This window comes from Carcharodon carcharias, chromosome 9 (assembly GCF_017639515.1).
Source record: "Carcharodon carcharias isolate sCarCar2 chromosome 9, sCarCar2.pri, whole genome shotgun sequence".
In the NCBI taxonomy this organism is placed as follows: Eukaryota; Metazoa; Chordata; class Chondrichthyes; order Lamniformes; family Lamnidae; genus Carcharodon; species Carcharodon carcharias.
The window spans coordinates 83461927-83488458 of NC_054475.1; the positions used below are offsets into that span (position 1 = coordinate 83461927).

At 41.2% G+C, this 26532-nt stretch overlaps 1 protein-coding gene across 2 annotated transcripts in view; it reads left to right on the forward strand.

The window, feature by feature from the left end:
- Nucleotides 1–212: 212 nt before the first annotated feature.
- Nucleotides 213–26532, forward strand: part of klhl13 (kelch-like family member 13) — a 200198-nt gene continuing 173878 nt past the window's right edge. Inside the window, exon 1 of one of the 2 annotated variants that reach the window (XM_041195907.1) lies at nt 213–263. The gene's annotated coding sequence lies outside the window, so the exon portion shown is untranslated. Of the gene's footprint in view, nt 264–7590; nt 7635–26532 lie in introns of those variants that run through there. The other variant, XM_041195908.1, reaches the window with a different exon arrangement.

The following is a 26532-nucleotide window of genomic DNA, read 5'->3' on the forward strand; positions in this document are numbered from 1 at the left end:
AGGACGGTCTGAGTGGGTGGGGCCGCGCCGCGGAGAGACCAATGAAAATCAGAGAGGGCGAGACCGCGCAGCGGCAGTCCAATGAGAACCAGAGCGGGTGGGGCCTCTCGGCGGTGGGACCAATAACAGTGTACCTGGGCGGGCCGCTCGGAGGGTGAACCAATGAGCATGTAGATGGGCGGGTCGCACGGTGGAGGCTCCGGGCGGGCGGCGAGTGGAGGAGCGGGCGGGCGGTGTCAGGAGGACGGCCGGGTGTCGGTGAGGTAAAGATGGGTCCGGGTGGGGATGGGAGTGGACGGGCTTGGGATTCACTGAAGGGAGTGAGCGTTCGGCCTGGGAAGGACCTGGGCTTTCCTTCTCTTTATAGACGGTTGAACCGTTTGATAGGGAGCGGTGAGAGTGCGAGCGGGGCCCCGGCCAGGATTCTTCTCAGGGCCTCACGGGGCTCAATCACACGTCTTTGCTGCTGTGTCCTCATGTCCTGTGGAGGTGTTTGAGACCCCACGGTTCACTCACCATAATTCTGCGTTTTATTTTAATAACACATTCCTCTAACATAATTTATAATTGAGATCCCCTATGTAAACATGTCACGCTGTAGTTACACTGTCCTTCCAACAGAGGCGTGACAGGGCCTCCGAAGTACAAGTGTCAAGTTAACATTCACGGTCTATAATTCACAAGAAGCTGTGTTTTTTTTAAATGTATGAATAACACTAATCAATGATTTATCCTGTCACATTTGGTGAACTGAAACAATGTGGGGGACACCATAGAGCAACTGCTGTGTAACTTGAATGATGTAAGGGATCTCACTGAGTTATTTCTGTGATAGCCTCTGTTTATCTTGGAACCTTACTGATATTTTGTACATGCAGTGGTTAGTTAGTGCAGTGATTCAAACAAGAAACAGACATAAATAAAAATAATGGGTCCACCTTGTCCTTGTGTAGTTTCAGGAACACAAATGTACAGAGTGATTGAGGGCATCTCAAAGTCTGTAATTTGATTTATTTCTAGTGCATATTTATGTAGCATCTCATTGAGCTTAGGTTTTTTTGGCACGACAAGTATGGTTTGTAAAGTAAATTATTTTAACTCCATATGGACTTCTGGGAATGTTTGCAATAATGTGAGACTTGGAATGGCAATATGTGATGTTCAGAAGTGGTGTGGATAAATAGAGGATGTGTGGCTCCTCCACTGAAGCACCCAGATCACAAAGGTCTGTGTTTCTATGGTCGGTCCTAAATTGAGTGTAGCATTAATTTGATTAGGAAGAGTTTCTGCTGCTGATGGCCGTTCAATGATTCCTGTTGAAATATGCGAGTGATCCTGGAGCACTGTTGTGATAGTCTTCACAGTTAAGTAATCTGTTCCCACATTATAACAGATTGTAAACTGCTTTGGACCATCTGAGGGTGTGAAAGTTATCTAATTCAGCCTTTCTCATTTAAAGAGGATGAACAGGACCTTGTTTCTATACCTTCATCTAAACTCCAAAAAAACTCATCTTGATGAAGGCAATTTTCAGGGCCAAGGACTTCACATAAACCTCCCCCACTTCCCTTCATTTGATGATATCAGATAATTTATCACATTAGAGTCTGGTTGTTACAGTTCAAGGTTTTCCCCAGTTTGTGGCTAAATTGCTGTTTCCATAAATGGTGGTTTTATTTAATATCAGTCTATTGAATTTTGATTCTACCTTTTTGCATGGGCATATTAAATTATTGGAAACTGGCAATAACACTTTTGTTTTCGTAGTACCAGTTAGTATAAAGTAGTGGAAAATCCTGGGATTAAGTGTGACATAACAATAGTTTCTGAAGCTAAGTTTAAGATTATAAAAATTTTCACATTTAGTATAAATAAAAATAATGAAAGCAAATATGAAATTAACAGGCAAAGAAAAATCATAAAAATTGGAATGGAACATTTTTCAAGACAGCCATTCCATTTTTTGCCTGGGTTAGCCACCTTTATGCCCTTCTGTTCTTCACTGCATTTCAGTACTTCGTTGAGAACTTTTCAGTGCTTTATTTAGCTTTCCTTTCAGAAATCTTTGGGTGCACAACCTGTTGTCTTCCTATTTGTGACAGGAGTCAGCTTTCCTGATTTGTAACTCCGAACTCGTTTTCTCACCACCACTTCCCCTTCCCAAATGAGAAGCCCTCTTCTCATCCTTTTTCCAATTTTGATGAAAGGCTTAGGATCAGATTGTTGTGCTGTCTTTGCTCCTATTTGGTGCTAATGCACTTGTTCTGTACTTCTTGTAGTTGCCCTTGTTATAAAAGATTCAAAAGTTCACAAATGCCTGTTTAAGAGATTTGCACTATGCATTGCTCTGTTATGGAACTATTTGAATTGGTTTAGTTGCACTCCATATCATTTCTAGAATGATTTTTCCCCTTCTTTATTGAAGTATAGAATGTTTACAGCACAGAAGGAGGCTATTTGGCCTGTTGAGGCCATGCTGATTCTGAGTATGTGCAATTTAACTAATTCCACTTACCCACCCTTTCCCTGTCACCCTGAAAAGCTTCTCTCTCTAGGTGTTTATCCTAAGCCTTTTAAAAAGCCTCAATTGAATCTGCCTCCACCACACTCAGGCAGTGCATTACAGATCCTAACTACTCGCTGCGTGAAAAAAGTTTTTTTTATGTACTGAGATAAAAGCAAAATACTGCGTATGTTGGAAATCTGAAGCAAAAACAGGAAATGCTGGAAAAACTCAGCAGGTCTGGCAGCACCTGTGGAGAAAGAAAACAGAGTTAACGTTTCTAGTCTGTATGACTCTTCAGAGCAGCTCTGAAGAAGATTCATATGGGCTTGAAACATTAACTCTGTTTCTCTCTTCGCAGATAATGCTAGACCTGCTGAGTTTTTCCAGCATTTTCTGTTTTTGTTTTAAGTTTTTTTTTAATGTTGCCTTTGGTCTATTGCCAGTCACCATACATCTGTGTCCTCTGATTCTCAATCCTTCCGCCAACAGGAACAGTTTCTCGCTCCCAACTCTGTCCAAACTGTTCATGATTTTAAACACCTCTATCATATCAGCTCTCAGCCTTCTCTTCAGTGAGGAGAATAATCCATTTTGTTTGCGTTACTGAAGTCCTTCATCCCTGGAACAACTCCCATGAATCTTTTCTGCACCCTCTCTAATGCTTCCTTCCACAAGTGTGGTGCCTAGAATTGGACACAGTACTCCAGTAGAGGCCAAACCAGAATTTTATAAAGTTTCATCATAATTTCTTTGCTTTTGTACCCTATGCCGCTTAATAAAGCCTAGAATCCTGTATTCTTCCTGTATTCTTTTCTTTTAACAACTTCCTCAACCTGACTTGCCACCTTCGAAGATTTGTGCGCATAGACCCCTGCAGATCTCTGTTCTTGCAACCCTTTAGAATTATATCCTTTATTTTATATTGCCTAGTTCTTCCTACCAAAATGAATCACTTCACACTTCTCTGCATTAAATTTCATCTATGTGGCCACCCATTCCAGCAGCCTGTCTATGTCCTTTTGAAGTCTACCTCTATCCTCATCACAGTTCATAATGCTTCTAAATTTTGTGTCATCTGCAAATTTTAAAATTGTGCCCTGTACACCCAAGCGTAAGTCATCAAAATATATCAAGACAAGCACTGGTCCTAGCACTGTCCTCTGGGGAACCCCACTGTGCACCTTCCTTCAGTCTGAAAACAGCTGTTCAGTCCGGCTGTTTCCTGCCACTCAGCCAACATATTAATGTTGCCACTGTCCCTTTGCTGGCATGCCTATTATATGGCACTTAATCAAATGCCTATTGGAACTCTGTAGAAACCAGATCTATCACATTACCCTCATCGACCCTCACTGTTACCTCACCAAAAAAATCAATTTAGTTGTGCTATTCCATGCTGGCTTTCCTTAATTCAGCTACACTGGATGAGCAGAAAATTCCTCTTGGAAAAACTGAAACCATTGTTTTCAGTCCCCACTCCAAATTCCATTCCCTAGCTACTGACTCCATCTCTCTCCCTGGTAAATGTCTGAAACTAAACCAGTCTATTCACTACCACGGTGTCATATTTGACCCCCATCTACACACCATTGCCAAGACCTTCTGTTTACAGCTCCATAACATTGCCCAACTTTGTCCCTGTCTTGGCTTGACTGCTGTTGAAACCCTCATTCCTGCCCTTGTTACCTACTGAACTCCCACAATCTACCCTCTGTAAACTTGAGGTCATCCAAAATTCTGCTGCCTGTGTGTTACATTGCAACAAACCTTCTCTGCACGTTCACTCATGTTCACTGACTCACATTGACTCCTGGTCAAGCACTGTCCTGATTTCAAAATTCTCATCCCTGTTTGCAAATATCTCCATCCCCTCATCCCCCTCTATCTTTGCAATCTCTTCTAGTCCCACAACCCTCTGAGATATCTGCACTCCTCTAATTCTGGTCTCTTGAGCATCCCCAATTTTATCCGCTCCACCATTGGTGGCCATACCTTCAATTGCCTAGGTCCTAAGTTCTGGAATTCCCTTCTTAAACCTGTCCGCCTCTCTGCCTCACTTTCTTCCTTTAAGATACTCCTTAAAACCTACCTCTTTAAACAAGCTTTTGGTCATTTGATCTAATATCTCTGTAAATGGCTTGATGTCATAATAATGTTCTTTATAATGTTCTTATGAAGTGCCTTGGGATGCCTTGTTACATGAAAGGTGCTATAGAAATACAAGTTGTTTTGTCCAAGTGACTGTTAATTTTGTTTTGGATTATCATTTCTGAAAGCTTTCTCCGCTGAGGTTAAACATACTGGTCTGTAGTTACTGGGATTAGCCTTACTCCCTGTTTTGAACAAGAATATAACATTGGCAACCCTCTAGTCTTCTGGCAAGCTCCCTGCACTCACCCACTCACTCCCCCACACCCCTCCCAAACTCAATATCTAAGGAAACTTGGAAGATTATAACAGTACCTCCCCAATTTCAACCCTTGCTTCCCTCCCCATTCTCGGTAGCTGCCCAAGTTTGTTCATATGTAAAAGTATGCAGTGAGTGCTGGAAGGCCATGAATTTCCGATTATGTCCTCACCAGATCTCAACGTGCATGCACTTGCACCAGGATCAGAGATTGGAAACCCTACCTGATTTCTCCTACCTGCAGGGCAGAGTTGGTGCCTATGAAATTTTCCCCCTTATTGAGGGAAAAATGCAGGTCAGAAAAGAAATTGTCAGTCATAAGTTGGAACGAGGTGCTGGAATTTGTCATTTGTTCCCTTGGCAGCCTCGAGGCACTGATGAAGTGTAAGACCTTGCTGGAACCAGCTAAACACGTATTGGGACCTCCGTTTAAAAGTAATACCGTACAAGTGAAATATATAGTTTGAACAGCCGAGATTGAATAATTCAGGGTTGATAAATTTATATGGACATATTGAACTTCTCCTTTTATAAAAGCAATGTTCGCGATATTCTGTGCCTCCCATGTAGTTACTGTCCTCAAACCTTTCCTTTGGAAAGGTGGTTTTTGTACAGTCCTCAGACTTGCATATTTTTATATTTGTAATTGTTTTAAGCCACACTACTATTTTGCTGTGTCTTTGTTTTAAACAAATGGGTATAATCAGGAATCTGTGTCTCAGTAATTGTCAGTTCTCAGGATTTAGGCTTATCCTCTTGATTGTATGGCATCTAGTTTTCAGTTTTATGTCTTAAGGTACCACTGCTGACGTATTTATGGGAGCTTAGTACTTGTTTGTGGTTTAACCATTTGAAGTGTGACTACCTTGCATTATGTAAGCAGCAGCTGATGTCTTTAGTTTCAACATTGCCCTGAAATCTGTAGCAGACCCAGTTGTGAAATATTTTCTTTCCTGTATCTGGTTTATGTAATCAAAGATTGAAGGAGATTTGGGGGAATGTCAAATACTTTCAGCACTCCCAAGTGCCGCCGCCACCCCCCCCCCCACCCCCCCAACAAGTTGGGCTAATTTATTTATGATATTACTATTGATTATAAATTTCCAGTGAGCCTCAACAACTTGCATTTATATAGCACCTTTAATATAGGAAAATGTCTCTTGCCAGAAGTATAATTTTAAAAAGTGATGCGGTGCTCAAGGAAAAATTAGATATTAAGAGTGACCAGAAGCTTGGTCAAAGAGGTGGATTTTAATGTGGATCCAAGGAGGAAAACGGAGGGTATAGGGAGCCAGTTGTAGAGTATGGATCCAGCTACCAAGGAAGGAAGGGGGTACTAGAGGCCAGATTCAGAGAAACATTGTTTGGATGCAGGTTAGTTGTAGGGCCAGGAGGCATTGGAGCTAGGGAGGGGAGAGGTCATGAAAGCCACGAGGGTGTAAATTCATCTGTGGTAGTGTGTGGTTGTTATTCTTTATCGCTTAACCAGTTAGGACAATGATATTGTCTAATATTGTTTCTTTACCCTGTAATCAACAGATTTTGCTGTTTGTGTACTTTTGAACCACTCTACCAATTCAAGTGTCACTGATTAGTATATCAATCTTGCATGAAATAGGGTTATGACAAGTCACTGATAACGTGTATTATTTGATCTTATTAACTTGTTTTTAACAACAAATTTGATACTGTGTGCAATGTTTCCTCTCCTTTCTAAACTATATCCATCTTGTTGAGGCTGAACAAAGTCCTGTGTAGTGAAATGAGATGGAAATTTCAACAGCTAGTGAAATGATGACTGATTGTCAAAACTTTGTACTTAACTGAGTTCCCAGATTCACTTGACAGGAAAGTTACTGCAGAAGAGGCTGAAGTTTCAGTAATTCACAACTTCAAAAGCTAAATGTGCTAGAGGCTTTTTGAAGTGTTCTACTGTTTATTTTCACTATACTGTGGAACATCATTTGGAGCTGGTGTACCTGGTCATAGCCTTTGTCCTTTTCGAAGGTGCACTTGGCCAACTGTCAAACAGCAGTGGACACACAATGATTTGGATCTCTCTGGAGCTGCTGGTCAAGCTCTTGTATTCGGCCAGAAGGGAAGTTCTGTATAGCTCCTTTGTGAATGATATTTGTAAACTCATGGTGCCTGTGGCCTTGGAGGAGATGCATGATGTAGGTAGTGAATCTGCTGCATCACTTTGTAGACGTTGATAAGGGCACTCTCCTTCCTCCACCTCCTCCCTTCCTTCTTGCTGCCCTTTACTATCACTTAATTCTTGTTGGCGCTTGTTTCTACTCAATAGGAATTTCCAAATTTCATTTTGGTTGGTTAATCCAAAGTAATGTAAGGTGAATTTTTCGTTTGAACAAAAAACCTTTTTGTTTTATTTATTGCTTTATTTAGTTCAAAGTACTAAATATTCAAAAAAAAGTTACACAAAAATTGAGTTTGACCAGCAGTGAGCCTGGCTTTCCAAAAACTGTCTGAGTAATTAACCAGAGTTGTGGATTTTGTGATGCATGGAGTGAGCATCACTCTGTGTGTTCTGCCTGTTATGGAATCGAACCATTACCATCTGTACGAACATGAGACACAGTAGAGTGCTTTCACCCACTTCTTGTTTTAAATTACTGTGAAATAAGTGTCATGGGTTTTCTGGTAATGTAAGTAAAGCGGAAGTAGTACAGAAAATGGAACCACTTGGAAGTTGCATATTTGGTAAACTTGAAGATAATTTTAAGTTGAAGTGATAAGCAATTAAGTTTCATAGATCGCCTGTGCAATTTAAAACAATTCAAAGGGTATTATGTTTCAAGTAATTTTTTATAATGATTTTGGCATTGTCTGCTTATAATCAGGATGGATAGTGAAAATATCTCTCTTTACCCTTCATCGAGTAAAGTAGGTTGACCGCTTAACCTTTTATGTAAACTGCTTTGAGCTACATCCAGATTATCCTGCTTCGATATGGTTCAAGACAACAGTATTTTAAATTCTCATACTTGTATGGGCTTACTTTAGCTTGGTAACTGAGGCATAACATGGAGGTTTTAAATATTCACTGATATAAAAAGGGTTCTGCGCATCAATTGAAGCAGCAGTCTGCAAACCTACACACTTGGATGGTGAGCAAATTGCATAATGTTCACTGCAGATTTTAATCATGTTTCATTGTTCCAGCCTGTTTTAGTCAAGAGTCTTTCAAAAGAAAATAACTTTATTGTTTTATTCTTGCTTACATGCCAGCGCCATCACAATTTAGGGACAACTTGTACCCATATTTAGCCCTAACTGCATTTACTAAAAAGTACTTGGGCTGTTTGTAATTCTGAGCTTTGTAATAACCACGTAGAATGAAATATTCTCAACAGCTGCATCTTTTATTGAGTAATGTTAAGACTTTGTCTTAAGCTGCAATTGCTGGTGTCACTGTGTTGTTAGAAATGTGTATTTGCTGATGAAAACCTGTTGATCTAGGGACATGTACTTTTTAAAAAGTTGTTGAACTGTAACTGTAGGTTACAGTGGCACAATCGTGTTGTGTCTGACAGTTGCCTTATTAGACTGAGGTTGAGTGATCTTAGGAAAGTCAATGTTCTATGGCTGCACTCGATGTGAATTAATGCAAATACTGCACTGGATGGAGCAGTATGTGTGACAGGAATAATAATGGATGTATAATGACATTGTTTACATTTAATAAGCAGGGTATGATTCAGTCTGCGAGTTTGCTACTATAAAAATGCAATTTCAAAGCCTATTTAAATGAGCCTTACTTTTTTGGTCAGTTTCCAAAAGTTAATAACTCCACTTTTGTAGGCTGTAATAAAATGCATGGCAGTCATAAAGCATAATGCTTACTATACTCAAAGCAGCTTTGCGGGCACTTCACTATGCTTCAGTTCTTCCGTATAATGTGGGCCGACTAAAAGCACGAGTGCACAATAATCGTAATGCAAGGGCTTTTTTTCATACCAGTATATAGAAAAAGGCAGGGGAACAGGTAAATGACCCCAAACTAGGGGTTGAGTGGAAGAGGTTGAGACAGAAAAAGATTGACATCTTGTTAGGTGAAGGGGCAATAACAGATGCACAGAAGTCCTTTGTATGTGGCTTTGTATAATAAATGAATTGCAACAGTGTGCAGGGGTTAAATCAACCTGAGACCTGAAATATCAGCCCACTAACTTTCAACCATTAATCTCAATTTCAATTGCAGTCCAGGTGAATTGTGTCAATTAGGATAAAGCAAAGCTGAGGATGCTATGTATTAAAACATTGAAACAGTGAGTTGAAATAGTGATGTCGGACTATAAATCATTGGTGCAACCACGCTTAAACTGCTGTGTAGAGTTTGGACACTGTAGTACAACAAAGGATATCAGTTATTGAGATGATACAAAGGACAGCTAAGAATATTGAGGGGTTGGAGGGATTGGATTATGAGAAGCGATGATGTATGTTGGTCATGATCTCACTGGAAAAGAGAAGGTTGAGAGGTGATATGAATGCCGTCCTAGGATTTAAAAAGGACCAGGTAACGTTGACCACAATAAACTGTTACGCCTTCTCGAGAACAGTAGAACCATAAAAAACAACCTGTGTTTAAAGGGGGTAAATTCAAAGCTAATCTGTGGAAACAATACTTCAGTGAATCAATGGTCGTCCGTGGAATAGGCTCCTTAGATAGACAATGGAAGTAGTTAATATGAATTTGATCAAATATAAATTAAATACATTTCTTTCAAAAAGTAGTATTTTGGATACAGTCTGAGTGATTTGAGACATGACGTGTTCTAGGTGTAGCAGGCTTGTGAAGGACAGTGACTTTGAACCTGTATTCCTAATGCTGTCCACAATTCTGGTTTTCTTCACCTCATGTCGGGGCCTGTTATGTGCTAACTGATCGAGCTTGACTGTATGATTAATCATCATTAGCACTGTATCATGTGACTACCAGGATGGTAGAAGGTGAACTAGATGGACCAGGGGACTCTTCTCATCTAGCAATCCACGTTCTTGATGTGCCTGCAATCAGTTGTCTTTTTCAGTAGTAGTAAAATCAATTTATAGTTCCATTAAATCGTAGAAGTTTGACAGCAACCTATTTTTAAGGTTTTTTGTGCCTTTATGGTTTGAAACTTAGTGAGACAATAATCAAGTAAGCCAAATATATATTTGGTTTGTTGGATGAGAAATGTACAATTCTCTGTTGTACTTCATGTTATACTTTGCTTTCTGTGTCACACTTCAAAACAAAAAAGGGGAAAACCAGAGCCAGGATATCAGCACTCTCTTAAACGATGAATGAATTCACTTATCCAGCATTTCTGTAAAAAGATGAGGATCTTAATTGACCTTTGTATGAGTCTATCTGTCCTTGGATACTGTCTCACCCTCTCCTTCAAATCTGCCATCTTAGACACCTTTCTTCAAAAAACCAACCCTTCACCCTTCTGTCTTTGCAAACAACCATCCACCTCCAAATTTGCATTATTCACCAAAGACCTTTTAACACATTGGCACCTCCCAAATCTGTGCCTACTTTCCAGTAACTCTGTTTGAATCCCTCCAGTCCTTGCCACCGTATTGAAATGGTTCTCAAAGTCGCAAATAATGCTCTCTCTGACTGTGACTAAAGTATCACTTCTCATCCTTCCCGAACTGACCTTACCATCCTGCTCCAATGCCTCTACACCATTGTAAAGCAGAATAGGGCTGCATTCACCGGCTCCATTCTTACCTATCTTATTGTAGCTAGAGCATCACCTGCAATGACTTTTCTTCCCACTCCTTGATGGTTACCTCTGGTGTCTCGCAAGGATCAATCCCTGATCCCCTTCTGTTTCTCATTTACATACTGCCCCTTGGCAACATCATCTGAAGGCACAGCATCAGTGTTCTGATGAAAGGTAACAGCCTGAAACATGAACTTTGTTTCTCTCTCCACAGATGCTGCCAAACCAGTTGAGTATTTCCAGCATTTTCCGTTTTTATTTTGGATTTCCAGCATCTGCAGTATTTTGCTTTGGGATCAGTTTCTACATGTATGCTGACAACACCTATCTCTACCTCACCATTGTACATATCTCGACTCCTCCATTGTACCTGAATTGTTAGACTGCTGAATAAGCAGAAAACCAAAGCCATTGCCTGATACCCTGCACCCTCACTGTTCACTCCATCCCTCTCTCTAGCAATAGCTTAGTGTTGAATTTGATCCCCCAGAGGAACTTCTGGCTACACATCAGTGCTATCCTAAGACTGCTTATTTCCACCTCTCTAACATTGCTTGACTCCATTTAGTCTCAGATTCCTGCTGCAAACACCCTTATCAACACATGTTTACTTCTAGTCTTGACTATTCCAAAGCAGTCCTGGCCAGCCTCCCACATTCTACTACCCGTAAACTTGAGGACATCCAAAATTCTGCTGCCTGTGAGCTAACTTGCATTAAGTCCTCCTCGTCCATTGCCCCTGTGCTCTCAGACCTACCTTGGCTCCCAGTCGAGCAACGCCTTGATTTAAAAACTCTAATCCTTGTTTTGAAAACCCTTTATGCCCTTGCGCCTCCCTATAGCTGTAATCTCCAGTCAATAACCCTCTGAGATATCTGCACTCCTCTAATCCTGGCCTTTTGAACATCCCCAATATTAGTTGATCTACCATTAGTGGCAGTGGCTTCTGTTGTCTGGGCCCACTGCTTAGGAATTCCCTTCCAAAACCTTTCCGCCTCTTTACCTCTCTTCACTTCTTTTAGGTGCTCTTTAAAACCTACCTGATTAATCAAGCTATTGGTCATCTGACCAAATATCTTGTGTGGCTCGGTGTTAAATTTTGCTTGATAACACTTTGTTTCATAATGTTATCAATACAATGTTCACTATGAATACAAATTGTCGTCTATGACCACGAGATAAACTGAACCCATTGACTGCTCTTTTTTTACTGCATTGGGTTGGAATCCCATTATTCCAACTTGATTTTTTCAGTTTTAATTTTTTTAAACCACAGTATCGGTATGCCGTTTTAATCATGGGGCTTTGCTTTAAATAAAAGGCATTTAACGAATGCCAAGAAATGCCTCTGGAAAATATTGATCAACTTTTGGGGACCCTGTCCTATTTTCCAAAAGCCTGTGCTAGCCACCTAAAAGAAAAACAGCAGCATCACCATTGCAGAAAACCTATTCCATTGGTCTGCTCCAATAGAAAGAATGTACTGAAATCTGATTACTGACAGACAACAACCTTGAGCTCCCCTTGCAACCAAGCATCACACTGAATGCATCTGATGTCGAACAGGCTATCGGCACCAAATGTGTTTTTATTTTTGACAACTATTTGTTCCTACATTCTGCTGTTTGCTATGTGGCCTTGCTTTTACAAAAGTTAAATATAAATCACGCTTAAACCCCACCAGAAACAAAGAGCAGCACTTTAAGTGTGCTTGTGATTATTATGAAAACATGGAATATGACATTTGAAAGGAAAATGCCACAACGTGGCAGAAATAGAAATATTGCTAAATATTAGAGCTACAATAGAACTTGTATTATCAGAACTCCAATTGCCATTGTCTTGATTCATTGCCATAACCTTTGTGGGAAAAGGTTTTCGTGAGCTATTACCTCATTGCACAGCTCCCTCCTGTTCCTATTGTTTGTATTTAATCTTTTTTAGTTGAATAAAATGGCATAATACTGTTTTTATTATTAGTTACGCCCTGGACTTAAATCCTGTGCCTCTACTTTGGTATCTCCATTACCTGCCAACTTACATTACATATGATAGGAAGGGGAATTCCCTCCCTTGGAGCAGGTATAAAACATTTCACTATATAAGCAAAGATACCCATAACAATGCCCAGGAGATATCATCTGTGGACTTGGCAGCTTGCTGCAGCATAGACCTCCATGATGGCTTGTCCAGCAACTGAGGGATGTTCAGCAGAAAGAAATTCAATAATGGCCTCCTTCCCTTGCTTGCTATCCACTAAAAGGTGGCAAGGGGATGTTATTAGGAAGCAAGGTTTTCTCAGCTTCTGTCCAGTGAGTGGAAATGGGCTAATTAAAAGAATAGGAATAAAGGTCCTTCAATTTTATTTTTCCTCTCTTGTGGGGAGCTACCAAACTCCAATTGGCAACTGCCCAGAGTGTCCTGATTAAAACCAGGAGCTCCCTGCCTGAAGACTCACTGGTACAGACCCATGTCGCATCATTCTGTGGTGCAGCATTCCTGAGGATGTCACCGTTTGGGATCATGGCAGTCAACAAGAAATTTAGTATAGGGCTGAAGGGAAGTGACTTCAGATCTTGTTTCTCTTCCCTTTTGCATACCGTTACCTCTGATGCCCTCCAGACTTCTATCTTTGTTCCCCTTCCATTTCTCACCAACATGTTGGCCTCGGTGACATTATCCAAAAACACAATATCGCATTCCACATGTACGCTGACAACACCCAGCTCTGTCTCATCACCACCATTCTCTACCCTCCACTGTCTGATTTGTCATGCTGCTTGTCTGATTCCAATATTGGATGAGCAGAATTTTCCTCAAATTAAATATTGAAGCCATTGTCTTCGGCCTGCACCAGAAATTCTGTTCCCTAGTTACAGCTTAGCCATCCTCCTTCCCATGCCATTGTCTGAAGCTAAATGATCTTGCCACCCTATTTTACCTTGAGCTGAACTTCCAATTCCCTTTCCATCATCGAGATTGCCTACTTCCACCTCTCTGATATTGCTTGTCCCGGCTGTGCCTCAGCTTATCTCCTGCTGGAACTCTCACCCATTCTTTTATTATCTCCAGACTTGACTCTTTCAATGCTCTTCTGACCAACCTAAAATATCTGCCTGCACCAAATCCCATTTGCCAATCATCCTCTTCCCACTGATCTACATTGGCTCCTGGCCCAGCAATGCCTCAAAATAAAATGTTTATCTATGTGTTCAAATCCCTCTGTGACCTTGCCTCTCCCTATTTCTAATCTCCTCCATCCCTACAGCCCTCTGTGTTTCTCCAGTTCTAGCCTCTTGAGCAATTTCCCCTTACCGTTGTCAGCAGAACCTCAAATTGTCTAGGTCCTTAGCTCAGGGATTCCTTCCCTGAACATCTCTCACTACTCCTTTTGAAGCATTTTCTATACCTACCTCTTTGACAAAGCTATTGGTCACCAAGTGCTAGCATTGACACAGATACAGGAGGATTTACCAATTTAGGATTGATTGCTGTTCACATCATATGCACTCCCTTTTAAGTTACTGATTGTTGAAGGGCCTAGTGTGCATTTCCAGCATTTCCACTGTGTAAACTTAACTATTTGATATACAGTTTAAACATCATGGCTGTTTACTTCTGGTCCTGTGAAGAGTACAATTGCTTCAAAGTAATAGCCTGGAGGACTTTTGACAATAGCATGCTACTCAGGGCTGGCTGCAATTTGTTTTCTGGAGCAGAGGTGTTTCCATAGCAATGGTAATTGACGGATGTTGTGAGAGAGAGAGGAATAGGAAGAAAATACTTCTTTAAGTTAAGATGAAAGAAGATGACAGGAAGAGAGAAACAAAGCCAGTAAGAATACTTAATATAATTAACCTCAAATGAAGAGAATTGAGAATTTTGCAGCATACTCTGGCTGTGTACTTTAACTGTTTTTTGGAATGCTAGTCAGCGTAAGTGATTGAGACCAGATAATTATATATTTGAGCTCCACCCCTGGATTTAGCCTGTGATTAGCTGGGCCATACCAACCAGGAAATGTCCCAGTTTTCGTCATAGCTCTGTGCAACTTGGCTCATCCTCAGCCAGAAAAGCATGACAGCTGGCCAGAAAAATCCCTACTGGCAGTGGTTGAGAGTGTTTGCCACTCTCTGTTTAAGGCTCATGCATTAGGAATGACCAGAGCAAGCCTAACTGTACCCCAGAATGGAAGGAAGACTGAAGAAAGTTGCCTACAAAAAAAAAATACACTTGACCATGATTCAAGAGTAGTATTGGTGTGATTGGCCAATAGAGCCTTCTGTGTGTTTATAATTCTCTCTCTGAATAGAATGAAACAGCGCCTGCTGTATAATTATTCTTGTTCAATAATTTTTTTGTGTAATTGTTTTCCGATATGAAAGCCGACTTTAAGTGACACAACTCTTATGTTTTTGGCTGCTTGGTTGAAATTGTGTTTAGCTTTTCTGGCCCTTTAAGGCCACTGGCCCCCTATTCCCTGTGGCATAGTGGCCTAATTAAGTGTATACTAAAATCAGTTGTAGGCTAATTGCCGCTGCTGAGAGGTTCTTTTGGTTGGCAGCTGCTTGCAGATTCCTGGCTCTTCAACTGGGAGATGGGCCAAGTTAACAAGGTCAGAAGAAACCAGCTGGCTTTGCTTCCTTTTTGAAAAATACTTTATTTTAACAGAAATCATATGAATTTCAGTACTGATGGAGGTCAGTCAGCCCAAAGAGAGTGATAGCCTTTCCACCAGAGCTATTTACTCTCACTTCCCTGCTCTTTCTTTCACAAGCTTTAATATTTCCTTCATTCAAGTGTTCATTCTTTCATGGGATGTGAGTGTCGCTGGCAAGCCCATCCCTAAACGCCCTGGAGAAGGTGGTAATGAGCCACCTTGAACTACGGCAGTCCATGTGATGTACATATACCAACAGTGTGCTGTGAAAGGAGTTCCAGGATTTTGAACCAGCATCTGCATTAACTAACATGATAGACTCCCCTTTAATAGTTACTTGGGGAAAAGCAACCAGAATGTTAAACAGAGGCCCCATTTACCTTTTCAGGTGAATGTAAAAGATCCTATGCCACTTTTCAAAGAAGAACAGGGGTGTTCTCGCTGGTGTCCTGGCCAATACTTATACATCAATCAACATCACTGAAACAGATTATCTGGCCATTACATTGCTGTTTGTGGGACCTTTCTCTGTGTAGTTGGGTTGCCACATTTTCTACATTGCAAGATTGACTGCATTTAAAAAGTATTTCAGTGGCTGCGAAATGTTTTGGATATCCTGTGTTTGTGATAAATGCAAGCAATTTCTTTTTTGCCGCTTGAATAAAAATGAATCTGCATTAGCAACTGGTACCAATGATGTAGTAAGGTATGCAATTAAAAATACATTGATTTTACAGAGGTAACAGAACTGCTGATGTGCCATGTGTAGGCACTGGCTCAGGGAAAGCAACTGTTTGGCTGAATGACCTTGGCCAGAACAAATAAAGATCTTTGCTGCAAATGCTTTAATCTTAATCTCAAATGTAATAACATTTCAGGCTATCACACTTGACAAGTTGCAACCAATTTTTAAGTGTCCTTTTGAAGCCTTAAGCTAGAGGTTTGAAATCTGGGGATAGCATGAACCAAACAAAGCAATGTCTGCAGGTGGACTGAGTGATGCAGATGAAATAGAGTGCTTTGGACACCAGTGGACTGCTGTAATATGTGATAGGACAATTGCATTGTACTTTGTCGTTGCAAACATTAAGAATGAATTGAAGCCAATGAAATACATAAATAGACTTAAGAAAGCAAAATATTGCAGATGCTGGAAACCTGAAATAAAAACAAAAACTGGCTGGAAAAACTCAGCCAGTCTGACAGCATCTGTGGAGAGAAAAATAGGGCTAACGTTTCGAGTCCATATAACTCTTCATCAGAGCTGAAGAAGAGTCTCTGAAAAAGAGACATACAGACTTGAAATATTAACTCTGTTTCTCCTTAATCAGATGCTGCCAGACCTGCTGAGTTTTTCCAGCATTTTTTGTTTTTTTAAAAAAAGTGTATATAATGTTGTAGGCAAACTCACCAGGAGATGTTCATTTGGAAATGAACAGTCCAGAATGGCTTGGTGATTGGCTAAAATGTTATATTCAGAAAACAGTAAATCAAGCTCAAACATGATTCTTTGAGGTGTGATAAGGTGTGCATTGGATACAGCACTATCTGTTGTGTATAAAATTTGGTCTATGCGGTATGTGTTTCACTGAAAACCTTTTACTCCTCTTGGTAATGTGTTGGTAAAGCAGGAGTGGGTATGCTGTGTGAGATTCAGCAGTGAGTATATTGCTGAGTTTCTATGAGCTCAAAATGCTTTCTGAAATATTTTCAGTTTTTTTTCTCAAAATGGGAGCTTAAAATTAAGAAAATCTCAAAATAAATGTGATTGTATTTATCCATTGAATTATCATTAATGTTCTCATTGAAGTTTTTACTTGAAGGCCTTAGCCTGTCTCAAAAGCCTGGGCTTGCACTTGAGAATTTTTCCCTTGAGTTGCATTTAGATTCTGCAGACTGAGCCTAATTTCCCAGGATGCGTCTGTCACATTCAGTCAGCTGTATCAGTGTGTTATTTTCCTTTACCTGTTTGCACATTTTGCTTAGTAACTTTTCTTGTAATTTTGAAAAAGAAGTCAAATCTCGAGAGTTTTTCCTGAGGTCACATTTCTGGGGAAAAAAGTACAATGTAAAAGGACAGAGGCAGACTGTTAGTGTAAAAAAAACAATGTTAATTACACACTTGCAGCTGTTGATTTGTGTTGTCATTTTTAAAAATATGTATTCGATGAAGAGCGCTTTCAATTAAAGTTAATTCGATTTTCAAAAGAAAGTTGAACTTTGAAGTAAATTGACTACCTCCTCTTGACATTTTGAGAAAGGCAATACTAACCTGTGAGACAGAACTTCCAATATCTAGTGGCTGAGAGAGGCATACAAATGAAGAGAATGCAGACAGACCATTTGCTTTCCCTCATTCAAATTTAAGTAAAAAACAAGTTGAATTTTGAAAGGAAACAGGAAGGGAGCACATAGGTGAGGGTGAGAAGGCACCACTCTTGGGAGTGTGGAAGAGTGGTTCAAGGGTTACACTGAGTTGAGTGAAGCAACAGGGTGGCCAGAGTGCTGGAATTGAATGGGTAGCTCAGGGAGGAGAAGCCAGGCTATTGATTGAAGTGAGGGGATGGTCAGAAGAGGTGTGGGTGATAGCAAGGTGAAAAGATAAGGCTAATGCTGGAGCTGACGGTGAACAAATGAAGTATGGGGGAGGGTAAGGAAAGGGACCACCAAAAGCCACAGATTTTCCTGCAACACCTGCCTTAAATGCAGCCTCTGGTTGTGAGTGAGCCTTTTCCCTGCCATATTGTACATCACCTCCCACCTAAATCAGAGGAACAAAAAGATTTTGGAAGTGAGGGAGAAGGGAAAGAGAGACAGAAGTAGAGCAGACAATTAGCACGACAGCTGAGACAGGTTAAGTGGGTTGTGTTCTCAGACTCATTGTGCCACTGAAGGTCAGTTAATCTATGTATATTTAGCGGCAATCATCATTTTCGTTCCACATGTATTTTTTAACACATGGCAGCAGTATTTTTAAATTCATTTACAGGATGTGGGCTTCGCTGGCTTGGCCAGCATTTATTGCCTATCTCTAAATGCCCTTGAGAAGGTGGTGGTGGTGAGCTGCCTTCTCGAGCCGCTGCAGTTAGATGACAAAACACTGGTTCAAAACCCTGAGATTTCGGTGTCTTGGAATAAACAATGGCTAATGCCCATAATTAATATGAATTTGGACAACAACTTGTGACTGTAATTACAGCGTGCACCCATGCCCCTCCATAATCTGCCGACAGGACCAAGCAGATTTTCCTCTTGCTGACCTCAAACACTGCACTATTTGTATAACACTTCTGTCTGGCAGCCCATCAAAGCAGCAATGGAATTTGAGCTCAGATCTGTAACCTGAGGGGCTGCAATTTATGGGAAAAAGTTGGTGTGAGTAAAGAGCAGAAGTTTCACACCCTATCAGAAATCTAGTTTTCTCTTGCTTTTAATGATTTGAAATAGATTTAAAATTTGTTTCATGATGGTCACAATGTTTGAAATATTGTGACTGTAAACGAATGCAGCATCCAAATTGCACACAGCAAGGTCTTGCAAACAGCAATGCGTTAATGATCAGGTTATCAGTTTTTTGCAGCATAGGTTGAGGGATAATTATTGGCTGGGAAAGCAGGAGAGATTACCTGCACTTTTTTGAATGGTACTGCACTGACATGTTTGTCTAGTTTATGTGCTCTAGCCCTAAAATGGAAAACCTTATTGACTCATAGAATGAATATATTGTTACAGCATAGAAGGAAGCCATTCAGTCCTTCGAGTCTGTGCCAGCTCTCTGCAAGAGCACTTCAGTTAGTCCCACTCACCCTGTCCTTTCCCTTTAATGTCTGCTGATTTTTTTTTATCTTCAGAGGCTCATTTAATTCCTTTTTGAAAGCCACAATTGAATCTGTCTCCACCACCCTATCAGATCCTTAAAAAATAAAACACCACCTCATTCTCCCTACTGAAATGTATCACTTCACATTTCAAATCAAACATGGGCAAGGAAACCTCCTCGTGATTACCACCTACCACCCAACCACCTCAGCTGATGAATCAGTGCTCTTCCATATTGAACACTAATTGGAGGAAGAACCGAGGCTGGCAAGGGCACAGAATGTACTCTGGGTGGGGGACGTTAATATCCATAATTAAGAGTGGCTTGGTAGCACTACTACTGACTGAGCTGGCCGAATCCTAAAGGACATTGTTGCTAGACTGGGTCTGTGGCACGTGGTGAGGGAACCAACACTAGGGAAAAACATACTTGACCTCGTCCTCACCAATCTACCTGTTGCAGATATATCTGTCCATGACAAAATTAATATGAGTGACTACCACACAGTCCTGGTAGAGATGAAGTCCTGTCTTCACATTGAGAATATCCTTCATCATGTTATGTAGCAATACTAATGTGCTAAATGGGATAGATTTCAAACAGATCTAGCAACTCAAAACTGGGCATCATGAGGTGCTCTGGGCCATCAGCAACAGCAGAATTGTATTCAATCACAATCTGTAACCTCATGGTCCTACGTATCCCTCACTCTATCATTACCATCAAGCAATGGGATGAACCCTGGTTCAATGAAGAGTGCTGGAGGGCATGCTAGGAGCAGCACCAGATCTAAAAATGAGGTGTCAACCTGGTGAAGCTACAATACAGGACTACTTGTATGCCAAATAGCTGAAGCAGCAAGTGATAGACAGAGCTAAGCAACCCCACGGATCAGAAGTAAGCTCTGCAGTCCTACCACATCCAGTCATGAATGGTGGCGGACAATTTAACAATTCATAGGAGGACAAGGCTTTGCAAATATCCCCATCGTCAATGATGGGAGAGCCCAGCACTTCAGTGCAGAAGATAAGGCTGAGGCATTTGCAACCATCCCAGACTGCTTCACTGCGATGCTGAGTGCAGGACACTCTTTCCAGCTAGATTGGTGGATTGTAATCGGGTAGATTGTAAATAGTACAATGGCTATCAAACAGCCTTGCATGACACTGGTCTGGATTTTGAACGTACTCAGATCTCCCACTGATTGGGGAACTTGCTGTGAGTTAAGACACGTGTGTATTTTGTTGGGGACTAACATGGCAAGGGAATACACATTGAATGGTAGGACCCTAGGAAGCACAGAGGATCAGAGAGACCTTGGTGTACATGTCTGTAGATCTTTGAAGGTAGCAGAGCAGGTAGATAAGGTGACTAAGAAGGCATATGGGATACTTGCATTTATTAGCCGAGTCATAGAATATAAGAGCAGGGAGGTTATGTTGGAGTTGTATAAAACACTAGTTAAGCCACAGCTGGAGTATTGTGTGTAATTCTGGTCGCCACACTATAGGAAAGATGTGATTGCATTGGAGAGGGTACAGAGGAAATTCACCAAGATATTGCCTGGGCTGGAGTGTTTTAGCTATGAAGAGAGACTGGATAGGCTAGTGTTGTTTTCCTTAGAGCAGAGAAGGCTGAGGGGGGACCTGATGGAGGTATACAAAATTATACCTTTCTCCGGCCCCCGCTCCCCGACTCTCTCCGGCCCCCGCTCCCCGACTCCCTCCGGCCTGGCCGCTCCCTCCCTCATTCTTTCTCTGTCTCCTCTCCCTTCTTGGTCTCCACCACCCCCCACTTGGTCTCGTCCCCCGACCTCATTCTCTCCCCCCCGCCATGTCGGTCCCCTTCACCCCACCCCCCCTCTCAGTCCCCCCCCCCCCCCCCCCCCCCCCACCGCCTCTGTCTCACCACCCCCTGTCACTTGGCCTCTCCCCTCCACTTGTTGGGCCTCTTTCTCTCCCCTCTTCCCACTCTCTTGGTCTCTCCCACCCCTCTTCTCAGCCTTTCCCTTCCCCCCCTCACTCCCTCCCTCTCCTCCCCACTCTCTCCCTTGGTCTAGCCGTCCCCCATGCCCAACCGGCTGTGATAGAGGCAATTGGATTTCCAAGCCTGAGAGGATATTAAGGGATATGAGCAAAACCAGGAAAATGGGGTTGAGGTAAGTTGCATGAATGTTCAATGTGAATTTAATTTATTTAATTTTAGAATTAAAGGGTTTTTTACTGTTTATAGTACTAGAGATGAACACATTTGTCACACGATACGAACTTATGAACTATGAATATAACTTGTGAAGTATGAACCTGAAATGGACACTTTCTGGTAATACAAAATTGAGTTGAGAGGTCAGCTGACCTTTGCCCTTGCCAGTGCGCATGGAACTGCAAGAACACTAAGCGATTTTTCATGGCTGAACAAGTATTGGCAAAGTCAACTGTGATACTGGCTGCATTTCTCCAACTAATTTAAAAGACTGCATTCACAATACTGTTGCAACCTCTTTGACTCCAACCTTGAAATTCAGAAGCAATGGGTGTGAAAAGCTCAATTTTATCAAGGTGATATGTGAATGAGTGATATCCAGACTCTGTTTGACAGTGGCCCAACCATTAGAAACTAGTCAAGCGGACAATGGGAAGAGATGCTCTGGTCAAATGAGAGAGAAACGGTTTCTGCTAAAGGTTTAATAAGGGATATTCTGGTCAGACAGGTAGAAATAATACCAATAAAGACCCTGCCTAAGGACACCTCCTCTGTTAAACCAGTTGTGGGCAGAGACTTGAGTTGCCCTTGAACACTGTACCTTAGGAACCGTACCAGGGCTCTGCTATTGCACTTGGACTGGAGGATAACAAATCTGCCACTGTGAATTTAAAACAACAGCAAGTCTGTCCTTCTAAACCACAAGGGCCTTTCTTCAGTGGACAAAAATGATCATAGGCTTTCATTTCAAGTCTTCAAGCCCAGGTAAGTGCAAGTGAAACAAAGAACTCCTGAAATCCTAAAACAAACACGCTACTTTTGTAATCACAATCTTTTCTTGAGTCTGTGTGTATCTGTGTGATTGAGGGTGGGTATAGTTGCGTATATTTGGGTGTTGAACAATAAATATTTATCTTTTACAATTTAGAAAAGCCTGTTATTGCCTATTCCTGTCAATTAAAGCACTCTGGAGTTAAAACAATCTTTTTTAAGTACACTGTCTTTGGTCAGTGGACAGGTGAATGAAAAGAGGAGCAATTTATTTATGTAAAAGATGACAGTACTGACTGCAAAATTCATTAAAGTACAGTATGCCCCTCATAGTAATTCTGTTACTCCTGTCCGACTGATGTCGTAGAATTGATTCTGGGATTATCTTGAATATTGGAAAAAGAGCACCTCCAGCCTGTTCTACCATTCATTTAGACCATGGTTGAAATACATCTTGGCTCCATTTCCACACCGTGGTTCCAGAACCCTTGTTCACCTTATTGTTATACAGTTGATCTTTCAGACAACTTCTCTTAGTGGACACATTTAATTGTATTTACAAGACAGCAGCAGCAACTATGTGTGTACATCAAACTCCATAGCTAAAGAAGAACTCACTACTAACGGTTCCCCACGCTGATAACCCGTTGGTTTACACAGATCATGTGATCTTACAACACAGGATTATTCTTAAAGCTACAATCCTATGTTTATCCAAACTATAATTACTACATTCCTCCCCCTTTAACTTTTCTGTACATTTTGAATTTGCAAGGATATTTATCTCATGGCATTATAATATTTACATAGGTCATGAAATTATAAGTTCAGTCTTTCAGGTGGTTTCCTGATCTGTAAGAATGTCATAGCTCCATGACTTCCAATTCTTTTGCAGGAAACACATACTCTGGAACCGCATTAACAGCAGGTAATCTCATTAGGCACATGCAGTTCTGTGTCTTTCATTCTGACAGAGACATCGGGCATGTCTGTCCTTAGTTGAGCAACTTCAACAGGAACCACAGGTTCAGCAATGGTTACAGGTGGAACATCATTTTGTTGGGGTATCTCCCTTTCTCTTAAATGATCCACGTGCTTATGGGTGATCCAGACCTCCACTTCCACATGGTATGACAATGGTCCAGTCACTGAACTTATTATACCAGGTAACCACTTTGGTCCTCCACCGAAATCCTTTACATATACTGCTTCTCCAAGTCGCTTACGACTATGCAAATCATGAGTCGCTTTTTGGTTCCCTTGACCTTTCTCCACCTTTTCCTCCACCTTCTCCTCCAAATTGGGAAGTATCAGGCTTAGCCATGCCCAAAGACAGCGCCTCATCAGTAATTCGGCATCCTCTTTCTACGTGTCTTCTTTTTACCACAAAATTTAGTCTCTGCCTTCTTTTTGACTTCACTGTCGACCAAACTTCTCTCAGGTGAAATCTCAACTTGCTTTGGTTCAGGAGTTGAGCTACCCGTGACTTCATTATCTGCTCACATCATTGGACTTTGCTTGTTGTCTGAAAGCCTCTTTAAATCTCGCTTTGCAATGTCTCATTGTGTCCACTTCTGTGACAAAAATAACACTACTTTTTTAATTTGCTAATTGCTAGAAGAATGATTGTTTCCAAGTTGATAAAAATTAGTTTTTGACTTTGTTGCTAAGCTGTTTCCTCTCATTTTTTGGTTAGAGGGGACTGTTTCCCGTTGGAGTCCCAGCTTTTCACACCACTTTTGGCTGACTGTCCCCACCCAACTAGGAGGACAGCACCATTTTGCAGCCCTTGAATTGCTTGTAAATCCCTTACAGCACTTTTCATCGCCAGCACTATTTCTGTTTTCTTAAAATCAAGGTTCACTTTAGCCAGCAATCTTCTCTGAATAGTGTTTCTGCAAGTCACGTACTAAACGGTCCCTGAGCATGTCATTCAGAGTTTCATCAAAATCACAATATTCTGTTAGTTGCTTTAATTTCACCATGTAGGTACCAATGGTTTCCCTCAGCGCTCTATTCTGTGAATTGAACCTGAACCTCTGCTTTGTGACTGAGGGAAATGTCCCTTAGCGATGTCTACTAATTCACTGAAAGTCTTCAAATCTGGGGCACTCGGGGCCGTCAAACTTTGAATTAAACTGTAGGTCTTGCTCCCACAAATACTCAGGAGAATCGCTCTCTTTTCCTCCCCTGTGATTTTGTTGGCTTGAAAGTAGAACGCAAGACGTTCTATATGTTGAGACCAATCGTCCCTGGCTGGCTCAAAGGGATCAATTCTGCCAAACTGGTATTTCGGATGAGTATATCTTTTGTTTTTAATGAACTTAGATACTCACAATTGCTGGGCAAGGCACAAGGCACAAATCTGATTTATCCTCATAGCCAGTTTGTTATAGAGTTGATCTTTCAGACAACTTTTCTTAGTGGACACATTTAACTTTATTTACAAGACAGCAGCAGTAACTGCACATGCGCATCAAACTCCATAACTAAAGAACTCACTACTAGAGGTTCTCAGTGCTGATAACTCATTGGTTTACAACAATCATGTGATCTTACAACACAGGATTATTCTTAAAGCTACAGTCCTAAGTTTATCTAAACTATAATTGCTACACTTATCTAACAGAATCTAACAATCTCAGTCTTTCAAATTTTCAATTGACCCTCTGTATCCACGATCAGCTGGAAGAGAGTTCTGATTTTCCACTGACTTTTGTGTGGAAAAAGTGCTTCCTGTTTTCACTCCTTAATGACCTAGCTGTAATTTTAAGATTGTGCCCTCTTGTTGTGGACTCTTTTCCACCCCCTCCCCCCAAACAGAGGAAATAGTTTCAGTGTATCCCTTTATCATTTTAAACAATTTGATTGGATCACTTCTCAACCTTCTGATACTGACAGAACTTCAAACCAAGCTTATGCAATCTGTTCTCATGATTTAACCTTTTTTTTCGTTGTCCTATCAATGTGTGGGCACCGCTGGCCAGGCCTGTATTTTTATTACCTACCCCTTTGAGAAGGTGATGGTGAGCTGCCTTCATGAACCGCTGCAGTTCCACCCATAGTGCCGTTAGGTAGTTCTAGGATTTTGACCCAGCAATTCTGAAGGAATGGGATATAGTTCCAAGCCTGGATGATGAGTGTCTTGGAGGGAAACTTACAGGTGGTGGTGCTCCCATGCATCTGCTGCCCTTGTCCTTTAAATGCTGATATAATTTTAATGAATCTGTCACACCCTCTCCAAGGCCAATGTATCTTTCCCCTGGTATGGTTGCCAAAGCTTGGGCAAAGAACTTCAAGTAGGGCCTGCTCAAGGTTCTGCATGAAACATCGCTTCCACAGTTCTATATTCCAGCTACCACAAGATAAAGATTGACATTCCATTTGCCTTTTGGATTGCTTTTTGTACTTGTACATCAACTTTTAGTGACTTGTATACGTGAACACCCAAATCTCTTTGCTCTGGCACACCTCCTAGTCTCTCAGCATGAAGAAAATATTCCAATTTGTCTTTCTTTGATCAAAGTGGATAATCTCCACGTTGAAGTGCATCCGTTTTAACTTTGCCCACTCACTTGTCTGTTACTTAGTAACATCCTGCTCCCATCTAGACAACTTTGTGCCATTTGCAAATTTGGATATACAGCTCCCTATTTTTTCAGCCAGCTCTTCAAAATATACAGTGAAAAGCTGAGGTCCCAGTACAGATCCCAAGGGAACGCCACTTGTCACATCCTGCCGATCAGAGAATGTTCTCTTTGTTACTGTTATTTGTTTCCCAGCTCAGTGTGCTCAGGATGCTCAGTGAATGCTTTGTGATTCCAGTTTTTTCTGTTTTGTTTTTGTTTTTGTATCCACCTCTACTTGGAGCAGTTCTGGAGTTTTCTGAAATCCTCAAATCTGCCTGATTCAATTTGATGAAAGAAAGAAAGACATGCATTTATATCGTGCTTTTCATGACCACCGGATGTCTCAAAGGACTTTACAGGCAATTGTGTACTTTTTAAGTGTAGTCACTGTTGTAACGTAGGAAACACAGCAGCCAATTTGCGCACAGCAAGATCCCACAAACTGCAATGTGATAATGATCAGATAATCTGTTTCTTTGGGTTGCTCATTGAGGGATAAATATTGGCCAGGGCACTGCAGATAACTCCCCTTCTCTTCTCAAAATAATGCCATGGGATCTTTCACATCCACCCGAGCAGGCAGATGGTTTAACTTGTCACCTGAAAGATAACACCTCAGACAGTGCAGTATTCTCTCAGTCCTGCACTGGATTTTTCTGCATATGCCCTGGAGAGGATTTGAACCTGGAACCTTGTGATTCAACAGAGAGTGTGCTACAAACTGAGTCATGGCTGATGCACGATGTTGGTTGTATTAACCCACTCATGCAGTTTGGCAGTTGTACCTGTGCTGCTC